Consider the following 27,010-nt stretch of genomic DNA (forward strand, 5'->3'; position numbering starts at 1 on the left):
AGAGAATACACACGGTGGTGGTCTGAAAAAAAAACAGCTTGGACATGTGCATTTAAATAAATTTAAAAAAAAGGTTTCAGAATGTGTCAGTCTGTAAAAGTGATTTCAAATTGTAAAAAGAGATTTTCACTTGGCCCGAAAAAAAAAGAGCAGTAAGTGTGCTTTCAAATTGGCAAAGAAATTTCGTTTTGGCACTAATGTGAAAACATGACTCTGTGTGCATAGAAGAATTATAGGCAGAGATTTATTGCGTCTTGCTCTGGTGATTTCACAGTTGCAGTAGATGGAAAGGGGGAGCGAATTTTTGGGGGAAGAAGCAGAGGCTTAGCACACACCCATGTGCTTGCCATGTATAGTCATGCACAGTAATTAGAAGCGAGTGGGGTTTTCAGGTTTAAGTCTGTAATGCAAATACATTCAGCATCAGTAAGGCTGGTTGCCCCTGCTGGAGTGTAGGCAGTCACAGAGAATACACACGGTGGTGCTCTGAAAAAAAAACAGCTTGGACATGTGCATTTAAATAAATTTAAAAAAAAGGTTTCAGAATGTGTCAGTCTGTAAAAGTGATTTCAAATTGTAAAAAGAGATTTTCACTTGGCCCGAAAAAAAAAGAGCAGTAAGTGTGCTTTCAAATTGGCAAAGAAATTTCGTTTTGGCACTAATGTGATGCACAGTAATTAGAAGCGAGTGGGGTTTTCAGGTTTAAGTCTGTAATGCAAATACATTCAGCATCAGTAAGGCTGGTTGCCCTTGCTGGAGTGTAGCAATGTAAATATGTGTACTGTATTATAAAATGGTTTAAAAATATTAATACTTTTTTCTTTTTTTTCAGATCGATATAGAAATTTTTTGGAAACTGCAACCATTTAAAAAACTATTTTTTAAAAAAACAAATGAATAAATATTTTTTTGAGTGAGTATGGTAAGTCAATAATAATAATTGTAGTCTCTCAAGGACCTTGTAATGTGATAAATGATTTTTAGTGTTTTTTAAAAAAAATAAAAAAAAGGTACGCTTACCGTACGCGTACGGTAAAAAAAAATAAAAAAAAGTTTTTAAAAACATATGTAAAAAAAAGATGAAAGATAAGGTTGGCTCTTAAAAGAACCGTTGTGTTCATGCAGGGACAGAGGAAAGAAAGATTGGGAATATTAGACGGTACGACAAGTGTGCTGATCTATTTTACTGTTCACCAGGGAAACACTGGTCTCCCTATAAGTAATTAGATCGTGACAAGTGGCGCACCGTACTTCAACCCTCGCAAACCGAGGGTTAATTTCCAGAGGGCCAGCAAAAGGAGATTCTCCCCCCACAGATGAAGGGCTCACCTGACCTGCAGAAGAAGGAGTCTGCCCTGCAGGTGATGGTCCAGGCTGAGCTGCTGTGGATGTACTGGCTCGTCTTTCTGAAGAGTTACCTCCAAAAAGATGACCATGTGTCCTTCTGTGTACTTCCTGGAGGTGTCTCTTCATGGTGTGATTCCCAAAGGAATACTTCCTGTTAGGATTACCTCTAGAAAGTACACGCTTACACAGCTTGCAAGTAACTAAGGGTGCATTCACCTTTTGCTGGCCTTCTGGAAAAGTAAAATAATCCCAAACATAAGAAGGCTTTACTTTCCTCGCTCTCTGCCTCAAGACAGTGCTGCTGGTGCTAGCCTCACTCTCAGAAGAGCTCTGCTGTTCTGCCATCGTATCCCAAAGACAAACCAGCTCCTTCTCCCAAGGGATCACAAGCAGAAATGAGGGGAATGGGTGTGGTGTAGGAGAGTTCTAGAACTGAAAGTAGTTTCAACCAATCAAAAGTTGTGTTTCAAGATCACATGACCTACCGTACGCTTACGGTACGCTTACGGTACGCTTACGGCAAAAAGTACGCGTGCGCGTAAAAAAGACACGCGCTTGCGCGCATGCGCATAACAGTCACTCCCCGGCACTTCCGCGTAACGTACGCGTGTTGCGTAAGCGCGCACGCGTCCCACGCGCAGTACGCGCGGCTACGCAAAGTACGTAACTATACGCAAGCAGCGTAGATAGATTACGGGCGTTGCGTAAACCGTACGCTTACCGTGAGCTTACGGTACGCGTACTATAAAAAAAAATAAAAAAAAAATAAAAAAAAAACTGGAAATAAATTTTACATGTTTATTTTAAAAAATATATATAAAAAAAATATTTAAGGATTTTAAAAATTTAAGCATAGTCTTTATAAAAGATAAGAAAATTAAATTAAAAATATGTTTGAAAAAAATGAAGAATAAAAAAAAAAAATAGCATTTAAAAAACCTTGCAAATTCACTGAAAAAACCATGGGTTTCACACACGTTATAGTTAGGAATTAGCATTTAAAAAACCTTGCAAATTCACTGAAAAAACCATGGGTTTCACACACGTTATAGTTAGGAATTAGCATTTAAAAAACCTTAGAAATTCACTGAAAAAACCATAGGATTCACACACGTTATAGTTAGGAATTAGCATTTAAAAAACCTTAGAAATTCAGTGAAAAAACCATAGGTTTCACACATGTTATAGTTAGCTGGACATTTTACTCGTAAAAAACCAATGAAATTGCCCCGTTATAGTTAGTTCAGCTAACTATAACTCGCGCGCCCGCAATGCACTGCTGATGACGTCACATATTACATCACTCATGACATGGTCAGTGACATCACTCATGACATCACTGATGACATCTCAAATGACATCACTGATGACATCACTGATGACATCATCCAGTGAATGTGTGTTTTTCTGAAAATTAAATATGTTTTATATATGTGTATCTCAAGGTCGATGGAAGAATAAATGGGTATATAAGTGTCTAAATGGATGATTTGTTTTTGAAAAATTGATTGTGTTACTGACTGATTAAGTGTATCTCTCACTTTGTGTATAAGTGGCTGCATGGGTTGGTGAGTAGCTACATGGGTGTCTATATAGGTTATTAGTTGTTTTTTTGAGTATCAGTCTGAGTGTCTGTATGGTACGGTGGGGGGTATTACGTAGTACATAGATGCATGAATGAGTGACTCACTGTTTGTATGTGTTGAAGACAGCATGTGTGCAGGACTGTATGGGTGGATGAGTGTGTGTATGGGTGTGTTAGTGAGTGAATGACTGTCTCAATAGTGTCTTCAGGAGTAACTACATATGTTTTTAACTAGTATATGTGACTATTGGTGTATATATGTGAGTATATGTGAGAGGGAGAGATTGAAAGAGTTCCTGTATGAATAAGTATGTGTTTCTATAAGTGATTGTTTAAAAGACTAAGTATGTGTAAGTTTCCGTAGAAGTAAGTATGGTGGTGTGTGTATTACTGTATATGCAAGTAAATGTATGTTTTATTCTTTATTAGCATGAGTGACTATGTGTGTGAGTAACTCTATGGATGAGTGGCATTGTGTAACAGGATGTATAGATGTATGAGTACATATGATGAGTGAGTACATGTATGAGTGACTGTATAGGACTGTTGGTGAATGAGTGGATGTGTATGTGGATCTTAGAATTACTGAAGAGGTTGTTGTAACTGGTATTGGTATGTCCATTGTTTTGAAATTTTTAGTCTCTATTTTTGAATGTGTGTATCAAAGCTTATATTAAGGTGAGAGGAGGTCTGCCACTCTATCACAAGGATGATGTCATCAGTGATGTCATCAGTGATGTCATTTGAGATGTCATCAGTGATGTCATGAGTGATGTCACTGACCATGTCATGAGTGATGTAATATGTGACGTCATCAGCAGTGCATTGCGGGCGCGCGAGTTATAGTTAGCTGAACTAACTATAACGGGGCAATTTCATTGGTTTTTTACGAGTAAAATGTCCAGCTAACTATAACATGTGTGAAACCTATGGTTTTTTCACTGAATTTCTAAGGTTTTTTAAATGCTAATTCCTAACTATAACGTGTGTGAAACCTATGGTTTTTTCAGTGAATTTCTAAGGTTTTTTAAATGCTAATTCCTAACTATAACGTGTGTGAAACCCATGGTTTTTTCAGTGAATATGTATATATATATATGTATATATATATATATTTTTTTTTTTGCACGGTACTTCTATATGGGTTCAGAATAGTAAATCTATGCTGTCCAACACATGTTTACCTTCACAATATTGGTAGTCTATATTCTAGCTACTGTTGGGTAGTTTGTAGCATTTTTACAGCACTGTGGACGCTTAGGTGTTAACGTTCTATCTAAGCATTCAGCTGTTATTTATGCAATATTTATTTCTTTGTGTACCGTAAGTAGACAAATAATGTGGCGAAAACCTGGTCGCCCAGAGCAAGACAGTAATATTGTCATCACGTCAACAGGGAGCGCCTCCCATTTGCTCGACTCATTCATGCCCTGGACTTGCGCGCTGCCTGAGCTCGGGCACACTGCGGCCTCGTGATGAACACCCTGGCCTCGTGCACGCCCTCGGTTCCGCGCAGAGCGCTATCATGGCGCTGGGGGTACATCCAAATGACGAGGCTTGAGCCCGCGGGTGTGCTCCGGGAGGGGCAGCGATGAGACAGGCGTGCATCCCCCAGATAAGAACTGCTCGAAGGGCAGGCACTATCGTTCAGAGGCCGCCCTGTGACTAAGATTGTAGAGAAAGGGCCTCTGGATGTTTAACCCAGGCTTTTTGTTTTTACACTGTTTTAAAACGCACGCGTTTTAGTTTTAATTTTAGCGTTCTATGACTTCCAGGCTGTAGATGGACACACAACATAATAAAACAAGCAGCGACGAAACCAAGTAGGTCTGGCTTGTGTTGGCCTTTGGGTGAATTTGACTGGTGAGCTTGCGTGTGAATGGATGGATGGACTAAAGGGGGCGGGGGGGGTGGGGGGGGTGGGGGGGTGTACACATTAAAGCACACCAGTAACAATGAGCAGTAACATTTCCCAGTAAATTCCAAATCCACTCTAAGGACTTTTTGCAGTTTAAGACCCTAAATAGTATGTCACTGTTAAATGGTGTATTTTGTATTTTAACACACATAGGTCCTAATTACGTGTTGGACGGATTTAAGTGCGGGCATATCTACAGGGTTGGCGGGTAGGGCTGGGGCAGTCAAGGGTTTGGGATTGTGATGAAATATTTGATTTTGGCCAGTTCTCTTTAATCCGGTCTTTAATCCGGCCGCTATGAGTTGCCGTCCTCAGAAAGGGGAATAACTCGGCGATCCCAGGTGTAGTTAATTAGCATTAATTTGGTCTCTCATTTAATGATTTCCATAGTTCTTTTTACTTTAGTAGAGATCACTCAAGTCAAGTCAAGTCAAAACCACTTTATTCGATTAGTTAAAATCATAAAAGTGTGCTACACAAGTATATATATAAAATCTTACAAATCACAAATATAAATAAAAACATTCCAGTTAAAAAATTTCATGGTCGACCATAATCATCTTAATTACTTCGTGCAGGTTCAGTTACCTAATGTTAGATTGGGTCCACATCTTGTAATAATTTTAATCTAACCCTCCTTTCTCTGACAGCTGCTACCAAAAAGCTGGCAACACAAAACATGATTAATGGACACTCGAGCAAGCTTAAAAACAATAAAGCAGGCTTATACTGTGTAAAATTCCTACTTTTTAACAAAGGAATAATATACTTTTTCCTGGCGTATTTAAAAAATGGGCAAAAGAGCATAAAGTGCGTAGTGTCTTGCGGAGAAAAGTCGTCACACTTGCACGGGGCAACATCTTCTAATCTATTTCAACCAACCACATCCCATAGTACTATATGTATTTGGTTGAACCGCAGTTTGGTCAACAGCCATCTATGAAAAGGATTGGAAACTATTGTAAGGTAAAATGACAACCCTGAAGACTGGGATACCAGGACATGTCCCCTAACAGAGGGTTTACGAAGTTCATCTTCTTCCCGCTCGGCCTCCCTTAATTTCTTAAAATTAGTTTTTACCCACTCAAGATCTGCCTTACATAAAGTTTCTGGGTTAAAAAAAATTTCAGGTCTCCCAATGTAGGCAGATAACGACTCTATATTAGACAACCATTTAATTTTATTCATGTTGTCGAGTCGAGTACAGTCCTTTAGGATTTTACGATTTAAAGTAAGATTCGGGTTTAGCCATATTTTAATCCATAGCAGCAGAGGAGCTAATTTAATCATATCTGCTATGTAACCAATCCCGAGTTCCAAATGGACTGAATAAGAAGCGGTTGATTGAGGGAGGCCAAGGAGAGAGCGCAAAAATTTATTTTCCTCCGTTTGGATCACGTCGTGTTTAATGTAACCCCAGATTGACGCCCCATACCTTACAATGGAAATTGTTTTAGCTTTATAGACTGTTAGTATTGCCTCTGTCGGCTTTCCTCCCAGCCTCTTTGCGAACCCAAGTATTGCCGCAGATGAATTTCTCGCGGAGTTTACCTTTATTGAGAGCTGAGGGGTCCATGAGCCTTTATCATCAAAGACTACTCCCAAGTAAGTGAATACCTTCACTCTTGAGATTTCAGCTCCCTTGCAGAAAAAAGGCTTAACTTTATTTTTTGCTTGCCCTAACGCCATAACATGTGATTTGCCGTTGTTAACCACCAAATCCAGGTTATGCATAAAGTCCCAAAATGAGTCCAACAGTCTTTGCAGTGCCAGGGGGGTCCTGGCCAGCAGGACAGCATCATCCGCGTATAGGAGGACCGGAATCGGGGTACCTCCCACACGCGGAATGTCCTGCGTTGCTGCCAGCAGGTTTTGCTCCAAGTCATTTATGTATAAGGTGAACAACATGGGAGCTAAAATGCATCCCTGTCGAACCCCTCTGCTGGACTTAAAACTAGACGTACACTTCCCATCAGTCGACATCCTTATCGATGCGTTCAGATCATTGTGTAGCTCTGAAAGGAAATACACAAGTAGTGGATCAAGTCCCTTCTCCAGGAGCATTGTCCACAGCTTTGACCTGTTTACAAGATCAAAGGCCGTGGACAAATCCATAAATCCCAGATAAATGGAGCCCCCGGCCGCCCTAGTATATTTAGCTGTTATTAATAGGAGGTTCAAACACTGATCCTCCGTGCTCCGGCCGGCTCTAAAACCGTATTGTGCATCTGACAGGATGTTATTATCCGAGGCCCACTTCGTAATCCTAGCAAGTATAACCTTCCCCAGGATTTTTATGGAGGAGTCTATCAAGGATATGGGCCTGTAGCATCTAGGGTCAGCCCTTTGGCCTTTCTTGAACACCGGTATTATAATGGAACGAGACCAGGATTTAGGGAAACCCACAGTAGCCGAGGTATTAAATACGTTAGTTAGTGTATTGGCCCAACACCGGATTGGCCTTATACAAAACGGTGGGGACTCCGTCAGGGCCAGGGGCCTTCTTTCCTGCGGAGTCTTCAATCGCTTTAATAACCTCTCCTATGTAAAACCTGACTGGTGTAATGGTGGAACCCGGGACGAGCCCAGCAAAGGTTTCTAAGTCGAGGTGGCTACCATATATGTTTTTAAAATGACTCAACCAGTCCTCCTCTGCTATATTAGTTTCCAACATGCCATTTTTAATATTGGAAAAAAGAGGGGTATTGATAATTGACCAAAATTTCGCACTATCTTTTAAGGTTGCTTTATCCATAAGATCGGCCCATGCATTTGGTTTAATTTCTTTTTTCCGGACCAGCAGTGCTTTTTTATAGTCGCTTCTTAACTGCGACACCAGGATTTTATTCCTCGGACAAGCCTGAAGCGCTTTTTTGAGATTATTATGAGCTTTGGTACAATTGTGATCAAACCAGCCAGCAACTACATTCTTGGGGGCTGGTCTACTCTTACTGGTTAGGTCCTTTGCCACTATGGAGCAGATAACTTCAAACAAGGAAATTACTTTCTTCCCCGTGTAGTGTTGGTCACCACAGATTTCCAAATCCAGGGCCGCCTCGAGCCTGATTGATTTGAAAAACTCCTCCGGAATTACCTTTGACCAGTTTAGCCTCCTCCCCTGATCCTTAGCCTTAACTTCAGTGGCCGTCGTATGTAGGGTTAAAATATTTAGAAAGGAAAAACCATCTAACAATTCAATTACCACTGGATTATGGTCGCTAAAAATAGACTGTATAGCATTATAAAACATACATATTTTAAAAGACCAGAAGAAAGAAATATGTAGTCAATTATTGTGTTACTATCCCTTCCAGTAAAGGTGGGAACCCGTGAATTTTGATCATAGAAGCCTGGATCAAATAGCAGATTTTCGGATAGAAGTTTTTCCAAGGCTTCCCCCTTACTTGAATGCTCAAAATGTTGAAGGGATGTCAAACCTGGCCCATCAATATCGTTTAAGCAGCAATTATGACTACATAAATGTACATTAAAATCTCCTAACAAAATATAATGACAAAAAGTGGTTTGTTTCAAAGTATAAGTTTTTAAAAAGTCAGCCAGCCATAACAAGTGAGCATTTGGTGAATCCCCTTGCTGAGAATTATAGCAATTTATCAGTAATAGTTTTGTATTATTGGCGAGTTTAAACTCCAATATAAGAAAAGTATTTCGTGGGCAAGTTATCCTGCTAACTGTTCCTTTTAGCTTCACCGAAACCAAAACCATTAAACCCCCTATAGCCCTCCCAGATGCTGATTTTATTGCTGGAACAAAATGAGACGTATAACCGTCTAACCAGAAATCACATTCGGTTTCCCAGGTCTCTTGAAATGCCAGAATGTCATAATCATTCAGAAAACTTATCCAGGGTGTATTGTCTCTCTTGGAGCGTAAGCCCGCAATATTCCACGTTAACATTTTAATTGATCCCCCCTTACAATTATCAACAATCGGGTGACTAACAATTGTACATACGGAAGATGCGGGAGGTTGATTTTCTACTAGAGAAACCTGAACAGGGGATAGCTCGTCCCCCCCCACGAATACCATCCTTCTGTCAATCACACAAATCCAATAAAGAGAGTACCTCAAAACGATTACACGTTGGAATATTGGGCCCACCCATAGACTGATAATCGGCTCCTACACCCTGATGGGGAAACGGCGTCATTTCCATCACTGGAATGTGGTTTCTCCAGTTTGTCAGATGGAAACGTCCTCTGGGAGGGGGGTGAGTATAAAAGAAACCAAGGGGACGCGCCTGAATACTATTTACATCTTGTGCCAAAGATGCTGCCCTCAATAGAACGGTAGCCACATGTTGTGTGTGTCTAAAATTAACTATGACACACTCTCCAGTTGTTGATTTTTTGGAAGGCCCAATCCAGTTTACTCTACGAGTACTTAAGATGTCATTAGAAAAATTAAGAGAAACCCACACTTCCTATGTAGCCACGAAACAGTTTTTTGCTTGAGGGAGTCATGCGATTCCTTATGCGAAGAAACTGAATGCCTGTCCAGGGGTGGAACATTAGTTAAAATCACGACATAAGGGGAGCATGCCGGGGGTAAATTTATGGTTCTACTTTTCAATTCCACCTCATCTTTATACGTCGGGACCGAGTCCTTTACTGCTGGGATAACAGGATTAGCGGTTATGATAGTCGCTGGGGGAGTTGGCGTGACTAAAACAGAGTTAGAGGGCTGAGATGGTAACTGTTGATATTTTACTCTATCTAAGCTCTCTTGCCCAGCTACAAACTGCCCCTTCTTTTTGTTGCTGTCTACCCAATTTAAATGTTTTGTCAATAATCCTCCTACCCTCTTAACCTCGTCAGCGACCATATCAAGTTTCTGTACTAGAGGTTGCATGAGTAGTTCTAATTTAGCATCGAGAAAAGCCTCAACAGAAGTGAGTAATTGGGAGAATTGATCAGGGAGTAATAGGGTATTTACACCATAACTGCTATTTAAAGGCTCAGTTAAGTCGGACTGTGTTTTTTCCGTACCGTCGACCCTTTTTTTTTTTTCCTTTGTATACACCCCCCTCTTTTTGCTTTGTTGCTTTCTACAGGTCCTGATGGGTCTGGGTACAAAAGTGACCTCTTCTAACTCTTCACTCGCTGTATTTGAGTCCAAGTCTAAAGGATCCATATGAACCTGAACTGTAGCCATAACAGTGGCATTGACTGAAGGGGGGGGGTCACAAATACCTTTATCCATCGTACCCATCTCAGCAATTAAAGGGTTATGAATATTATCTTGGGGGCTATCCATCCCCAAAGAAGCCCTACGGTCACTATTAATTTTGTTGACCTTTTTCACTAGGTAATTGTCAAGAGGACCTGTCCCCGATATACATAAATCCCTTTGGCTTATAGGCATTTTAGAGGCAGAACAGGATTACAAATGTCAATAACAGTAGGCTAAGAACTAGCTTGGTAACACTACTGAGCAGTATGCTAGTTAGCAAGTTTACCAGTGTAGATGTCTTCGCAGTCCTGGTAATCTTGAGCAAAGTAGTAAAGGGTATGGCCCAGCCCAGCCTCAGACAGTCCCGGACTGTCACAGACTGTCCGCCCTTTGTCCGGGCTTCGTCCGGGGCGTCCCGCTCGCGTCCCGCGAGACGGCAGGCAAAACGTTTATATAGGCGTGAGTCAATAGCCGGGTGGGCGGGGCAGCAGCGCACCTGTGGCCACGCACGGACTCCTGGGCAACGGAGTCCCGTGCAGCAGCCTAGCTTTCCTTCCTGCAACACCCGATAGCTTTTGCGGCTCCTCCTGTTAAGTCGGCGTTTTTCTCAGCGTTTCCTCTGCTCGGATACTCCTCACGGCAATGCGGGACCCGCGCCAGCGGGTTCCGCGAGGTCCTTTCAAAGGAGGTGGGCGGGTGGACGGGCAGCAGCGCACCTGTGGCCACGCACGGACTCCTGGGCAACGGAGTCCCGTGCAGCAGCCTAGCTTTCGTTCCTGCAACCCCCGATAGCTTTCGCGGCTCCTCCTGTTAAGTCGGCGTTTTTCTCAGCGTTTCCTCTGCTCGGATACTCCTCACGGCAATGCGGGACTCACCACAGTGGCTATGCATCACCACAACATATCCAATTCATTGTTCGCATGATGGTTCATTTGCACACATTTAGCCATTCATACAGGAGTGCCGTGCTTCAAGAAATAAACTGGTAATGCACCCCTCATCCTACCGCAAGTATGGGAATCACGAATTGATCGACAAAATTAATGCTAAATTATGCAATGAAGATGGTAACTTGTTTGAATAACTCAAAGTGAAGTAGTAGTCCTCTTTTTCTTGCCATAAACTATGCTTTGCTTCAAGAAATACATTGGTAATGTGCCCCTAGTCCTACCGCAATTTCCTTTTATTAGTTGCCACATACCCGCAAAGCGTCGTCTGAGTAGGCGAAGCTTTTCCATTACAGTAATGTCCTGACTTCGTATCTACAGGTGTGGCATTCCTTTTGGTAGCTGCGGTTCAGGCATTTTTTGTTACATACAATTCACCAACGCCGCTGGATAATGCCGAACTTTGTCGAGCGGGTGCCTCTTTACGTAACCTTTTTTGATTTTTCAGGAAAATCATAAAATCATACAATATAACAAATAATAAAAACACCTATCAACAAGATACAAAACTTCTTATGCACAAAAAAATCTAAAAAACCAAACCACATAATACTTTAACAAAAACTGTAGAAGTCAGCAGAAGAGTAAATAACTGACTTGTTAAACATAGCATAAAACAGCAAAAGTCACTGGAAATCATTGCCCTTGAATGACCCCAGATAAAAAACAGGTCTCACTTGTATAAAATTAATGGGTAGAAGGATTGGACCAATAGATCTATGCCCAAGTTAGCTAAAAAGTGGATAGACCATGACGATATGAAATGTGTCGGGAATGGAGATTTTGTGGCAAATATCGTCCAAGAATTCTGAAACTTTACACCAAGATCCTTTGGGAGGCAAGAGTTAATAACAAAGATTAAATCTAAGAAAAAGCAATAATCTTCAATGGAAATTAGGCATTTCCAAACCCAAATATGGTTCCCCTCCAGGAACTGATTTTATCATAACAAAATGATGAACAGAGCGCTTAAAGAGGGCCCTAGACTCTCTATCTGCAGCCATTGTGTCATAAAAGGCCTGTTTGAGCCATGGAATGTCCCTCCTAACTATAACTTCCAGGTGCGTAAATAACTCAGGGCGACCAAATGACTTAAAGATCCACCTAACATAGGCAAAACAGTAGATGCTCATCTGACCATCCAGGGCCAAACAGTCCCGTTTAATGACCCTATTACGAGATAGGTCCTCCTTAAGCCAAATAGACAGGAAGAACAGCAAAAGGCAAAATCCAATCAAGTCTGAAATATACCCCATGCTCACTTCCTCATGCAGAATCTCGGAAGCATTGCTGGCTGGTACTTTAAGCAGGCTTTTCAAAAACCCATTTTCAACCACCTGAAGCTGAGATGCAGGAACATGGCCCAGAATTTCACAACCATGACATGCGAACGGCACACACTTGGCCTTAAAGACTTTAATCATCTCCTCGTTGGTGTGACCCAAACATTTAGCCAAGAGGCTAACTCCACTAGCCACTTCTTTAAATCTGGAAGAATGTTTCATAAAAAGGGGTTACCAGGAAAGACGGGAATCCAGAAGTATCCCCATGTAAGAAACATTATCAACACTGGTGATTAGATGGTCCTCCACTATAAAATCTTTGGTTCTCGTGCTTCTAGGGCCCACCACCATAACTTTTGACTTAGCATAGTTGGTCGAGAGGTCAAGGCCATGCATGTACTTGACAAAAAGATCTAATAAAAGCTGGAGGCCTTTGGCTGTATGGGCCATAAGGACGGCGTCGTCTGCATATAGAAGAACAGGCAGACGACACCCGCCCACAGTTGGCTAAGCAACCCCAAAATCCAACAGGGCCAGATCCAAGCCATTGAAATACAAAGTAATGAGGAATGGTGCCAGGATGCATCCGTGACGCACCCCTCTCTTCAGCTTCAGGGGCAGGGTTCAGTCCCTTCCGACCCAAATCTAACGGAGATAGTTAAGCCCTCATGAATAAAAACCAAGAAGGAAAGTAGAGGTTGATCAACCCCCATGGACCCGGGAGCGGGCCAGAGCTTAGATCTATTAACTCTGTCAAAGGTCGAGCTTAGGTCCATGAAAGCTAAATGGATTGCCCCCTCCCTTGCCCTAGTGTACTTGGTGATCAACAGATACAAATTCAGAGTCTGGCCCACTGTGCCTCTCCATGCCCTAAATCCATATTGGACTTCAGAGAGGATGTTCTTATCAGATGCCCAAGTGGACAAGCTGTCCAGCAGGTCCTTGCCTAGCATTTAACCTTGCTAGCCACCAATGAAATGAGGTGATAACAAGCAGGATTAGCGCTAATATTTTTTTAAAAATTAGAACGATAACAGAGTATTTCCTGCTAACAGGGATCCCCCTTCTTATAGCTGCATTGAAATGTTGAGTCAGCAGGTGGGCCCAAAGATCTACATGTGTCTTAAATTAGCCACCCAGGAAGCCGTCAAACCCTGGGTCCTTGTCTGCTGGCAGGGGCAGGATAGCTTTCTTAACTTCCTGAAGATGCAGGCAAAGGCCTACAATCTCCCAGTCCCCAGGCACATCCCGATGACCAGATTCTAATCTATAGATCACCCCAAAGTGTTCCGACCCTGTCTGAGGGGGAATAGTCAAAGCCTGCACACTCACCGGGTCAGAAGAAAAAATAGGGTGATTGACTACCCGCCAAAACTCTGTGCTGTTGCGCAGGGCATCAGCCTCCAAAAAACGGTCCCACAACTCCCCCTTTAGAGACTTTTTCCTCTCACAACAGGCAGCATGATATGCATGTAGGAGTGTAGGATCTGCTTCACATGGGTACCCCCACTTTTGCTGGTGTTTCACTGTTTTTCGACTTTAGTCTGGCTGTGGCCCTGCTAATCAAGACCACAGCCTAGCTGCTTCCTCTCTAAAATGGTTTCCATGTACATTAGGTACATATCTAATTGGATTCTGGAGTGCCTTATAAGCCCCTAGTATATGTTATACTAGGTACCTAGGGCATAGGTACCTCAGAGGCCTACCAGGGGCTGCAGCATGTATTATGCCACCCTTGGGAAGCACTCCAAAATGACACCACAGGTCTGCTACTGCAACCTGGGTAAGGGTGTGCTTGCACCCCTTACTGTGGTATAGGCTACCTATATCACTACCTTATACAGGCACATATAAACCTATAAGCCGCTCCTATGGCAGGCCTTGAAAATCCTGAAGGCAGAGTGCTTGGTTTTATGTGAGAGGGTGCCCAAGCATGAGCTGAGCCCCTCTGCAGCATTCGGAAATACTTCCTTATGGCTGTTCTGTGATACAGCCATACCATATACTCTTAAGTGCATTATAACCTCGTGGTAAATGCTAACTTTGGGATGGCTGCATCAAAACATGTCGTGTTTGGTGTCAAATGCTTTGGAATACTGTTCTGGCAGCGGAGGTAGCATTACACCCTTCTTGAGGGAAAGACATGTTAACACTGGCTTAACCCGGTTAAATCCTTTCAAAGCCCTGGCATCACAAAATGGATGCCACTGCCACAGACACGGGTCTGGCCTTCTGCTGCTGGGGAAACTCCGGCAGGGAAGGCCTGGAGAATAGGTTTCCTGTCACAGGGAGTTGTAACCACCTGCCCAGACAGGCTGATGTGTATTGGGGCAGGGTGGGTGCATTCACAGAATGCTTTTGAGACATTGCCTGGGGCACACAAGGTGTCCCTGTGCATAGCCCAGTTCAAACCCATTGCAGGGGCACTCAGCCCCTGCTCTGGCACGAAACTGGACAAAGGGGAAGGGGTGTAACCACCCCCACCCCAGGCCCACCCATAGGTGGAGCCTTAGAGTTAGTCCATCTCCTAAACTTAGTATAAGTATAGGAATCCAGTCCCTAGGACTTTAGATCACCCTGGACGAACCTCTGAAACATATTTCCTGGACCTTCGACTTTGTATCACAACTAGAAGACGGAAGAAATCTCCCTTGGGGTCAAGGAGTGACTCCCCTGCTTGGCAGGCACCAAAGAAGCAACTGACTGTTCTACATTACTGAAGCTCCCGCCGGACGCCGAAGTCTCTACATCCCCAGAGGTAGATTTCTAGACTTCCCTGAGGATACCCTGAGTCCACAGCAAAGCTGAGGCCCGAGGCTTTTGTGAACTTTTGCAGCAACAACACCTTCCTGGTCATCCTCGAAGTTGTGCTTTGGGCTCCGAGTAGCCCCGGCCTTGAGCACCTCCTGCACCAAAGATTGTTGGCCTCCACTCCACGAGTGACCCGTGGACCAGCTCCAAGTGTGACTGCTTGAGGCTTCTTTGTGATCACTAGCCTATTCGCTAGTAGGTCCCCACGAAGGCAACTACACTTCTACTTGTGCTTTTCTGGTTGCTCCAGACTTGCTCTTACTTACCCATGCTGGGTGAGTCCATCAGACCTTGCTGGTCTGCATCGCAGTCCTTTCTCTGATTTCCAGAGACTTGCCGTTGCCAAGGTATGTTGGGTCCTTCCTGGTCGCCGACATCGCAGCACTCGACAGACTTCATGGGACAGCTCGAAACCGGCTCGTGGACTTCGTCGACGCCTCCTGGACCTCATGGCTGAAGAGTCAAGACAGCAAAACACACAAGATGATGGACGGAATGTTGCACATTGGCAAAACATTCACCCCCAGTCACAGATCTCGGTTTAATCCATCGTTATTTTGCTCACCACGCCACCCCAGTTCAGACATGGCCATATGCAAATCAGTCTTGACCCTGTGCCTCATGGGAACAGTCCAGCCCGAACTGCCAAGCCATGTCTTCCCTGGACCAGAAACCAGCATCCTAGGACCGGTTTCGGGGTTTCACCCCTCTTCAGCCAGGATAGCTTGACTCCAGTGGCGTAGTGAGCACGGGACCCACGTCTGGGCATACCCTTCCCACATAGGGCGAACAGCAAAACACACAAGATGATGGACGGAATGTTGCACATTGGCAAAACATTCACCCCCAGTCACAGATCTGGGTTTAATCCATCGTTATTTTGCTCACCACGCCACCCCAGTTCAGACATGTCCATATGCAAATCAGTCTTGACCCTGTGCCTCATGGGAATAGTTCAGCCCGAACTGCCAAGGCATGTCTTCCCTGGACCAGAAACTAGCATCCTAGGACCGGTTTTGGGGTTTCACCCCTCTTCAGCCAGGATAGCTTGACTCCAGTGGCGTAGTGAGCACGGGACCCACGTCTGGGCATACCCTTCCCACATAGGGCGAACAGCAAAACACACAAGATGATGGATGGAATGTTGCACATTGGCAAAACATTCACCCCCAGTCACAGATCTAGGTTTAATCCATCGTTATTTTGCTCACCATGCCACCCCAGTTCAGACAGGGCCATATGCAAATCAGTCTTGACCCTGTGCCTCATGGGAACAGTCCAGCCCGAACTGCCAAGCCATGTCTTCCCTGGACCAGAAATCAGCATCCTAAAACCGGGGTTTCACCCCTCTTCAGCCAGGACAGCTTGACTCCAGTGGCGTAGTGAGCACGGGACCTACGTCTGGGCATACCCTTCCCACATAGGGCGAACAGCAAAACACACAAGATGATGGACGGAATGTTGCACATTGGCAAAACATTCACCCCCAGTCACAGATCTGGGTTTAATCCATCGTTATTTTGCTCACCACGCCACCCCAGTTCAGACATGGCCATATGCAAATCAGTCTTGACCCTGTGCCTCATGGGAACAGTCCAGCCCGAACTGCCAAGCCATGTCTTCCCTGGACCAGAAACCAGCATCCTAGGACCGGTTTCGGGGTTTCACCCCTCTGCAGCCAGGATAGCTTAACTCCAGTGGCGTAGTGAGCACGGGACCCACTTGTGGGCATACCCTTCCCACATAGGGCGAACAGCAAAACACACAAGTTGATGGACGGAATGTTGCACATTGGCAAACCATTCACCCCCAGTCACAGATCTGGGTTTAATCCATCGTTATTTTGCTCACCACGCCACCCCAGTTCAGACATGGCCATATGCAAATCAGTCTTGACCCTGTGCCTCATGGGAAGAGTCAAGCCAGAACTGCCAAGCCATGTCTTCCCTGGACCAGAAACCAGCATCTTAGGACCGGTTTAGGGGTTTAACCCCTCTTCAGCCAGGATAGCTTGACTCCAGTGGCATAGTGAGCACGGGACCCACGTCTGGGCATACCCTTCCCACATAGGGCGAACAGCAAAACACACAAGATGATGGACGGAATGTTGCACATTGGCAAAACATTCACCCCCAGTCACAGATCTCGGTTTAATCCATCGTTATTTTGCTCACCACGCCACCCCAGTTCAGACATGGCCATATGCAAATCAGTCTTGACCCTGTGCCTCATGGGAACAGTCCAGCCCGAACTGCCAAGCCATGTCTTCCCTGGACCAGAAACCAGCATCCTAGGACCTGTTTCGGGGTTTCACCCCTCTTCAGCCAGGATAGCTTGACTCCAGTGGCGTAGTGAGCACGGGACCCACGTCTGGGCATACCCTTCCCACATAGGGCGAACAGCAAAACACACAAGATGATGGACGGAATGTTGCACATTGGCAAAACATTCACCCCCAGTCACAGATCTGGGTTTAATCCATCGTTATTTTGCTCACCACGCCACCCCAGTTCAGACATGTCCATATGCAAATCAGTCTTGACCCTGTGCCTCATGGGAATAGTTCAGCCCGAACTGCCAAGCCATGTCTTCCCTGGACCAGAAACTAGCATCCTAGGACCGGTTTTGGGGTTTCACCCCTCTTCTGCCAGGATAGCTTGACTCCAGTGGCGTAGTGAGCACGGGACCCACGTCTGGGCATACCCTTCCCACATAGGGCGAACAGCAAAACACACAAGATGATGGATGGAATGTTGCACATTGGCAAAACATTCACCCCCAGTCACAGATCTGGGTTTAATCCATCGTTATTTTGCTCACCATGCCACCCCAGTTCAGACAGGGCCATATGCAAATCAGTCTTGACCCTGTGCCTCATGGGAACAGTCCAGCCCGAACTGCCAAGCCATGTCTTCCCTGGACCAGAAATCAGCATCCTAAAACCGGGGTTTCACCCCTCTTCAGCCAGGACAGCTTGACTCCAGTGGCGTAGTGAGCACGGGACCTACGTCTGGGCATACCCTTCCCACATAGGGCGAACAGCAAAACACACAAGATGATGGACGGAATGTTGCACATTGGCAAAACATTCACCCCCAGTCACAGATCTGGGTTTAATCCATCGTTATTTTGCTCACCACGCCACCCCAGTTCAGACATGGCCATATGCAAATCAGTCTTGACCCTGTGCCTCATGGGAACAGTCCAGCCCGAACTGCCAAGCCATGTCTTCCCTGGACCAGAAACCAGCATCCTAGGACCGGTTTCGGGGTTTCACCCCTCTGCAGCCAGGATAGCTTAACTCCAGTGGCGTAGTGAGCACGGGACCCACTTCTGGGCATACCCTTCCCACATAGGGCGAACAGCAAAACACACAAGTTGATGGACGGAATGTTGCACATTGGCAAACCATTCACCCCCAGTCACAGATCTGGGTTTAATCCATCGTTATTTTGCTCACCACGCCACCCCAGTTCAGACATGGCCATATGCAAATCAGTCTTGACCCTGTGCCTCATGGGATCAGTCAAGCCAGAACTGCCAAGCCATGTCTTCCCTGGACCAGAAACCAGCATCTTAGGACCGGTTTAGGGGTTTAACCCCTCTTCAGCCAGGATAGCTTGACTCCAGTGGCATAGTGAGCACGGGACCCACGTCTGGGCATACCCTTCCCACATAGGGCGAACAGCAAAACACACAAGATGATGGATGGAATGTTGCACATTGGCAAAACATTCACCCCCAGTCACAGATCTGGGTTTAATCCATCGTTATTTTGCTCACCATGCCACCCCAGTTCAGACAGGGCCATATGCAAATCAGTCTTGACCCTGTGCCTCATGGGAACAGTCCAGCCCGAACTGCCAAGCCATGTCTTCCCTGGACCAGAAATCAGCATCCTAAAACCGGGGATTCACCCCTCTTCAGCCAGGACAGCTTGACTCCAGTGGCGTAGTGAGCACGGGACCTACGTCTGGGCATACCCTTCCCACATAGGGCGAACAGCAAAACACACAAGATGATGGACGGAATGTTGCACATTGGCAAAACATTCACCCCCAGTCACAGATCTGGGTTTAATCCATCGTTATTTTGCTCACCACGCCACCACAGTTCAGACATGGCCATATGCAAATCAGTCTTGACCCTGTGCCTCATGGGAACAGTCCAGCCCGAACTGCCAAGCCATGTCTTCCCTGGACCAGAAACCAGCATCCTAGGACAGGTTTCGGGGTTTCACCCCTCTTCAGCCAGGATAGCTTGACTCTAGTGGCGTAGTGAGCACGGGACCCACGTCTGGGCATACCCTTCCCACATAGGGCGAACAGCAAAACACACAAGATGATGGACGGAATGTTGCACATTGGCAAATCATTCACCCCCAGTCACAGATCTGGGTTTAATCCATCGTTGTTTTGCTCACCACGCCACCCCAGTTCAGACATGGCCACTTTGCCACTGGATTCAAGCAAGCCTGGCTGAAGACGGCTGAAATGCCAGAAACCGGCCCGAGGAAGGTTGTTTCCGGTCCAGGGAAGGCATGGCTTGGCAGTTCGGGCTGGACTGTTCCCATCAGGCACAGGGTCAGACTGATTTGCACATGGCCATGTCTGAAATGGGGTGGCAGAGTGGGCTAAAGAACGGTGATGGATTCAACCCAGATCTGTTGACTGGGTGTGAGTGTTTGATTGGTTCTGATGCTCCGTCCATCACCACCCCCTTTTGTACCGCTTTGTTCGCCATAAGTTGGCAGGGTATGCTCAGACGTGAGTCCCTTGCTCACTTTGCCACTGGATTCAAGCAAGCCTGGCTGAAGATGGCTGAAATGCCAGAAACCGGTCCTAGGAAGCTTGTTTCCGATCCAGGGAAGGCATGGCTTGGCAGTTCGGGCTGGACTGTTCCTATGAGGCACAGGGTCAGACCGATTTGCATATGGCCATGTCTGAACTGGGGTGGCTGTGTGGGCTAAAGAACGGTGATGGATTAAACCCAGATCTGTTGACTGGGTGTGAGTGTTTGATTGGTTCTGATGCTCCATCCATCACCACCCCCTTTTGTACCGCTTTGTTCGCCATAAGTTGGTAGGGTATGCTCAGACGTGAGTCCCTTGCTCACTTTGCCACTGGATTCAAGCAAGCCTGGCTGAAGACGGCTGAAATGCCAGAAACCGGTCCTAGGAAGCTTGTTTCCGGTCCAGGGAAGGCATGGCTTGGCAGTTCGGGCTGGACTGTTCCCATGAGGCACAGGGTCAGACCGATTTGCATATGGCCATGTCTGAACTGGGGTGGCTGTGTGAGCTAAAGAACGGTGATGGATTAAACCCAGATCTGTTGACTGGGTGTGAGTGTTTGATTGGTACTGATGCTCCGTCCATCACCACCCCCTTTTGTACCGCTTTGTTCACCATAAGTTGGCAGGGTATGCTCAGATGTGAGTCCCTTGCTCACTTTGCCACTGGATTCAAGCAAGCCTGGCTGAAGACGACTGAAATGCCAGAAACCGGTCCTAGGAAGCTTGTTTCCGGTCCAGGGAAGGCATGGCTTGGCAGTTCGGGCTGGACTGTTCCCATGAGGCACAGGGTCAGACTGATTTGCATATGGCCATGTCTGAACTGGGGTGGCAGAGTGGGCTAAAGAACGGTGATGGATTAAACCCAGATCTGTTGACTGGGTGTGAGTGTTTGATTGGTTCTGATGCTCCATCCATCACCACCCCCTTTTGTACCGCTTTGTTCACCATAAGTTGGTAGGGTATGCTCAGACGTGAGTCCCTTGCTCACTTTGCCACTGGATTCAAGCAAGCCTGGCTGAAGACGGCTGAAATGCCAGAAACCGGTCCTAGGAAGCTTGTTTCCGGTCCAGGGAAGGCATGGCTTGGCAGTTCGGGCCTGACTGTTCCTATGAGGCACAGGGTCAGACCGATTTGCATATGGCCATGTCTGAACTGGGGTGGCTGTGTGGGCTAAAGAACGGTGATGGATTAAACCCAGATCTGTTGACTGGGTGTGAGTGTTTGATTGGTTCTGATGCTCCGTCCATCGCCACCCCCTTTTGTACCCCTTTGTTCGCCATAAGTTGGCAGGGTATGCTCAGACGTGAGTCCCTTGCTCACTTTGCCACTGGATTCAAGCAAGCCTGGCTGAAGACGACTGAAATGCCAGAAACCGGTCCTAGGAAGCTTGTTTCCGGTCCAGGGAAGGCATGGCTTGGCAGTTCGGGCTGGACTGTTCCCATGAGGCACAGGGTCAGACTGATTTGAATAAGGCCATGTCTGAACTGGGGTGGCAGAGTGGGCTAAAGATCGGTGATGGATTAAACCCAGATCTGTTGACTGGGTGTGAGTGTTTGATTGGTTCTGATGCTCCATCCATCACCACCCCCTTTTGTACCGCTTTGTTCGCCATAAGTTGGTAGGGTATGCTCAGACGTGAGTCCCTTGCTCACTTTGCCACTGGATTCAAGCAAGCCTGGCTGAAGACGGCTGAAATGCCAGAAACCGGTCCTAGGAAGCTTGTTTCCGGTCCAGGGAAGGCATGGCTTGGCAGTTCGGGCTGGACTGTTCCCATGAGGCACAGGGTCAGACCGATTTGCATATGGCCATGTCTGAACTGGGGTGGCTGTGTGAGCTAAAGAACGGTGATGGATTAAACCCAGATCTGTTGACTGGGTGTGAGTGTTTGATTGGTACTGATGCTCTGTCCATCACCACCCCCTTTTGTACCGCTTTGTTCGCCATAAGTTGGCAGGGTATGCTCAGATGTGAGTCCCTTGCTCACTTTGCCACTGGATTCAAGCAAGCCTGTCTGAGGACGGATGAAATTACAGAAACCGGTCCTAGGAAGCTTGTTTCCGGTCCAGGGAAGGCATGGCTTGGCAGCTCGGGCTGGACTGTTCCCACGAGGCACAGGGTCAGACTGATTTGCATATGGCCATGTCTGAACTGGGGTGGCAGAGTGGGCTAAAGAACGGTGATGGATTAAACCCAGATCTGTTGACTGGGTGTGAGTGTTTGACTGGTTCTGATGCTCCGTCCATCACCACCCCCTTTTGTACCGCTTTGTTCGCCATAAGTTGGCAGGGTATGCTCAGACGTGAGTCCCTTGCACACTTTGCCACTGGATTCAAGCAAGCTTGGCTGAAGACGACTGAAATGCCAGAAACCGGTCCTAGGAAGCTTGTTTCCGGTCCAGGGAAGGCATGGCTTGGCAGTTCGGGCTGGACTGTTCCCATGAGGCACAGGGTCAGACTGATTTGCATATGGCCATGTCTGAACTGGGGTGGCAGAGTGGGCTAAAGAACGGTGATGGATTAAACCCAGATCTGTTGACTGGGTGTGAGTGTTTGATTGGTTCTGATGCTCCGTCCATCGCCACCCCCTTTTGTACCCCTTTGTTCGCCATAAGTTGGCAGGGTATGCTCAGACGTGAGTCCCTTGCTCACTTTGCCACTGGATTCAAGCAAGCCTGGCTGAAGACGACTGAAATGCCAGAAACCGATCCTAGGAAGCTTGTTTCCGGTCTAGGGAAGGCATGGCTTGGCAGTTCGGGCTGGACTGTTCCCATGAGGCACAGGGTCAGACTGATTTGCATATGGCCATGTCTGAACTGGGGTGGCAGAGTGGGCTAAAGATCGGTGATGGATTAAACCCAGATCTGTTGACTGGGTGTGAGTGTTTGATTGGTTCTGATGCTCCATCCATCACCACCCCCTTTTGTACCGCTTTGTTCGCCATAAGTTGGTAGGGTATGCTCAGACGTGAGTCCCTTGCTCACTTTGCCACTGGATTCAAGCAAGCCTGGCTGAAGACGGCTGAAATGCCAGAAACCGGTCCTAGGAAGCTTGTTTCCGGTCCAGGGAAGGCATGACTTGGCAGTTCGGGCTGGACTGTTCCCATGAGGCACAGGGTCAGACCGATTTGCATATGGCCATGTCTGAACTGGGGTGGCTGTGTGAGCTAAAGAACGGTGATGGATTAAACCCAGATCTGTTGACTGGGTGTGAGTGTTTGATTGGTACTGATGCTCCGTCCATCACCACCCCCTTTTGTACCGCTTTGTTCGCCATAAGTTGGCAGGGTATGCTCAGATGTGAGTCCCTTGCTCACTTTGCCACTGGATTCAAGCACGCCTGGCTGAAGACGGATGAAATTACAGAAACCGGTCCTAGGAAGCTTGTTTCTGGTCCAGGGAAGGCATGGCTTGGCAGTTCGGGCTGGACTGTTCCCACGAGGCACAGGGTCAGACTGATTTGCATATGGCCATGTCTGAACTGGGGTGGCAGAGTGGGCTAAAGAACGGTGATGGATTAAACCCAGATCTGTTGACTGGGTGTGAGTGTTTGACTGGTTCTGATGCTCCGTCCATCACCACCCCCTTTTGTACCGCTTTGTTCGCCATAAGTTGGCAGGGTATGCTCAGACGTGAGTCCCTTGCACACTTTGCCACTGGATTCAAGCAAGCTTGGCTGAAGACGACTGAAATGCCAGAAACCGGTCCTAGGAAGCTTGTTTCCGGTCCAGGGAAGGCATGGCTTGGCAGTTCGGGCTGGACTGTTCCCATGAGGCACAGGGTCAGACTGATTTGCATATGGCCATGTCTGAACTGGGGTGGCTGTGTGGGCTAAAGAACGGTGATGGATTAAACCCAGATCTGTTGACTGGGTGTGAGTGTTTGATTGGTTCTGATGCTCCGTCCATCACCACCCCCTTTTGTACCGCTTTGTTCGCCATAAGTTGGCAGGGTATGCTCAGATGTGAGTCCCTTGCTCACTTTGCCACTGGATTCAAGCAAGCCTGGCTGAAGACGGCTGAAATGCCAGAAACCGGTCCCAGGAAGCTTGTTTCCGGTCCAGGGAAGGCATGGCTTGGCAGTTCGGGCTGGACTGTTCCCATGAGGCACAGGGTCAGACTGATTTGCATTTGGCCATGTCTGAACTGGGGTGGCAGAGTGGGCTAAAGAACGGTGATGGATTAAACCCAGATCTGTTGACTGGGTGTGAGTGTTTGACTGGTTCTGATGCTCCGTCCATCACCACCCCCTTTTGTACCGCTTTGTTCGCCATAACTTGGCAGGGTATGCTCAGACGTGAGTCCCTTGCTCACTTTGCCACTAAATTCAAGCAAGCCTGGCTGAAGACGGCTGAAATGCCAGAAACCGGTCCTAGGAAGCTTGTTTCCGGTCCAGGGAAGGCATGGCTTGGCAGTTCGGGCTGGACTGTTCCCATGAGGCACAGGGTCAGACTGATTTGCATATGGCCATGTCTGAACTGGGGTGGCAGAGTGGGCTAAAGAACGGTGATGGATTAAACCCAGATCTGTTGACTGGGTGTGAGTGTTTGATTGGTTCTGATGCTCTGTCCATCACCACCCCTTTTTGTACCGCTTTGTTCACCATAAGTTGGCAGGGTATGCTCAGACGTGAGTCCCTTGCTCACTTTGCCACTGGATTCAAGCAAGCCTGGCTGAAGACGGTTGAAATGCCAGAAACCGGTCCTAGGAAACTTGTTTCCGGTCCAGGGAAGTCATGGCTTGGCAGTTCTGGCTAGAGTGTTCCCATGAGGCACAGGGTCAGAGTGATTTGCATATGGCCATGTCTGAACTGGGGTGGCAGACTGGGCTAAAGAACGGTGATGGATTAAACCCAGATCTGTTGACTGGGTGTGAGTGTTTGATTGGTTCTGATGCTCCGTCCATCACCACCCCCTTTTGTACCGCTTTGTTCGCCATAAGTTGGCAGGGTATGCTCAGACGTGAGTCCCTTACTCACTTTGCCACTGGATTCAAGCAAGCCTGGCTGAAGACGGCTGAAAAGCCAGAAACCGGTCCTAGGAAGCTTGTTTCCGGTCCAGGGAAGGCATGGCTTGGCAGTTTGGGCTGGACTGTTCCCATGAGGCACAGGGTCAGACGGATTTGCATATGGCCATGTCTGAACTGGGGTGGCAGAGTGGGCTAAAGAACGGTGATGGATTAAACCCAGATCTGTTGACTGGGTGTGAGTGTTTGATTGGTTCTGATGCTCCATCCATCACCACCCCCTTTTGTACCGCTTTGAAGAGTCAAGACACCCATCAACTCACCTGAAGCACCCGACATCTGTGGGCATTGGTCCATCCTGCCCTAGGCCACTGGCCAGTGACCCAGACTCTGTCCCCTCTGCCTTCAGATTCCTTACATCCTAGATCCAGGCTTGTATCTCTACGGACACTTCTCCTCTTCACGGCAGCAGCAGTTCTTTGCAGGCTTCCATTGGAATCGATGACACAAACCGACACCAAAAGACACCTATGCACCCGGCTTCCCTGGGTGAGGTAACTCAAGTACTCCGGTACTCGCGAGGGTGCTAGCCCTAGAACTGTCTAGGTCCAAAAGGGTTTGGTCCTAGTTCGATTAGAAGTGTCCCTAATCTTTAAAACTCCAACTGCGACATTCCCCATAGAAAGTAATTGGAACCCGCGGTAGTGTTCCCACACTGCATACGGCTCCCGTGGGTCCCCTGTGTCACTACCTTGGGTGGTTCCTTGGGGTCCCAGCGATTCTAGAGGTAATAGGCACCCTGCCTATTTCAGTCGTGGTTCTTATACCACTATTTTAGTATATGGTTTGGCACGCCCCAGGGCCCAAATATGTATTTGTGCTTTTACTGATACTTAAATACTTGTAACTGAAGTACTTCGAACTCCAGCCTCATAAAGAGGCTAGAGGGGTGTGTATTATCTTAAATACATATATTTTGAATATATATGTGGTGTGGTTGTCCTTTCATTTGATCATTCAAGAGATTATAGACTGGTAAAACAAGCTGCTTTACATTCCTTCAAGACTTAGCCTGAAGGCTGCTCTCCATAGCTACCACTAGGATAGCTTTAACATAAGGTTGTCTTTAACCTATCACCATAAGGGGTTGTTTGGACTGATGCAAGGTGCCCACTAGAACTAGTGGACAGCATATATCAGGCCACCTTCTCACAATGCAGGCTTGGCTCTCTTAATTTCCCCATCCCGTGGTTGTAGATGCAATGCGGCCATAAGGCAACTCCGAGCTTTGGAACAAGCCCTATCAAACCATTTAGTCAGTCGTACTCTGTGTGCTCTTACGAGGGCCGTAAGGCCAAGTTTCCAAATGCTCAGCGATGTTAATAAAAGCCTCATAATATGAGCTGGTGAAGCCCCCTCACTGACAGCTGTGAACATCCTGACCACAGGAATAGAGCATGGAAAGATGCAAATAAGAGGGAACCACCTTTGCCCACTTGAGTCTGTGACCCTCCACTACTGGATTAACCGATTCCTGGAAGCAAACAACCAACCCCACCTTGGCAGAAGGCCAACTAAATGCAGCCAATAAATGGTAATGGTCATTTAAGATATGCCAAACGATTTTAAAATCGACTAAGGCATTGAAAGGACAACTCAAGACAAATATTTAATCAATTATAGAAGAGTGAACACCAGACCCCTTGAACATTGGGGCCTGCACAGAGGAGCAGGAATTCCAGCGATTGAGAAGATTCACCAGGGAGTATTCTACAAGCAAGTTATTAAGTGTCTCCCCCACAGGTGATTGCTTCAGATGGGCCTGATCACCTGCTAATGGGATGACGTCGAAAGACGAATCTCCATAAAGAAATCAATCAGAGCAGGGGTGCAAATTAAAATCTCCCATCAAAAGATAAACTCTAAAGCTAGGAAAGCAAGTGTCTATAGGGTAAGAAAATGAGCAAGCTCCCTTATCAGAATAGGCCCACCTGGAGGGGGGAGATAAAAATAAATCACTAAAACCCTCAAAAACTCAGGCGGGTACCTAAAATAGACAGAAATGGGCTATAAATAGCCTCAATATTACAAGTGAGATTAGTTCTGATGAAGGTAACAAGCCCACCCTAAGCTCTGCCATGACGAGAAGGCAGAGCAGGTGACACAAATGTATCAC

The sequence above is a fragment of the Triturus cristatus genome, chromosome 4_2 (assembly GCF_964204655.1).
Source record: "Triturus cristatus chromosome 4_2, aTriCri1.1, whole genome shotgun sequence".
NCBI classification, from domain to species: Eukaryota; Metazoa; Chordata; class Amphibia; order Caudata; family Salamandridae; genus Triturus; species Triturus cristatus.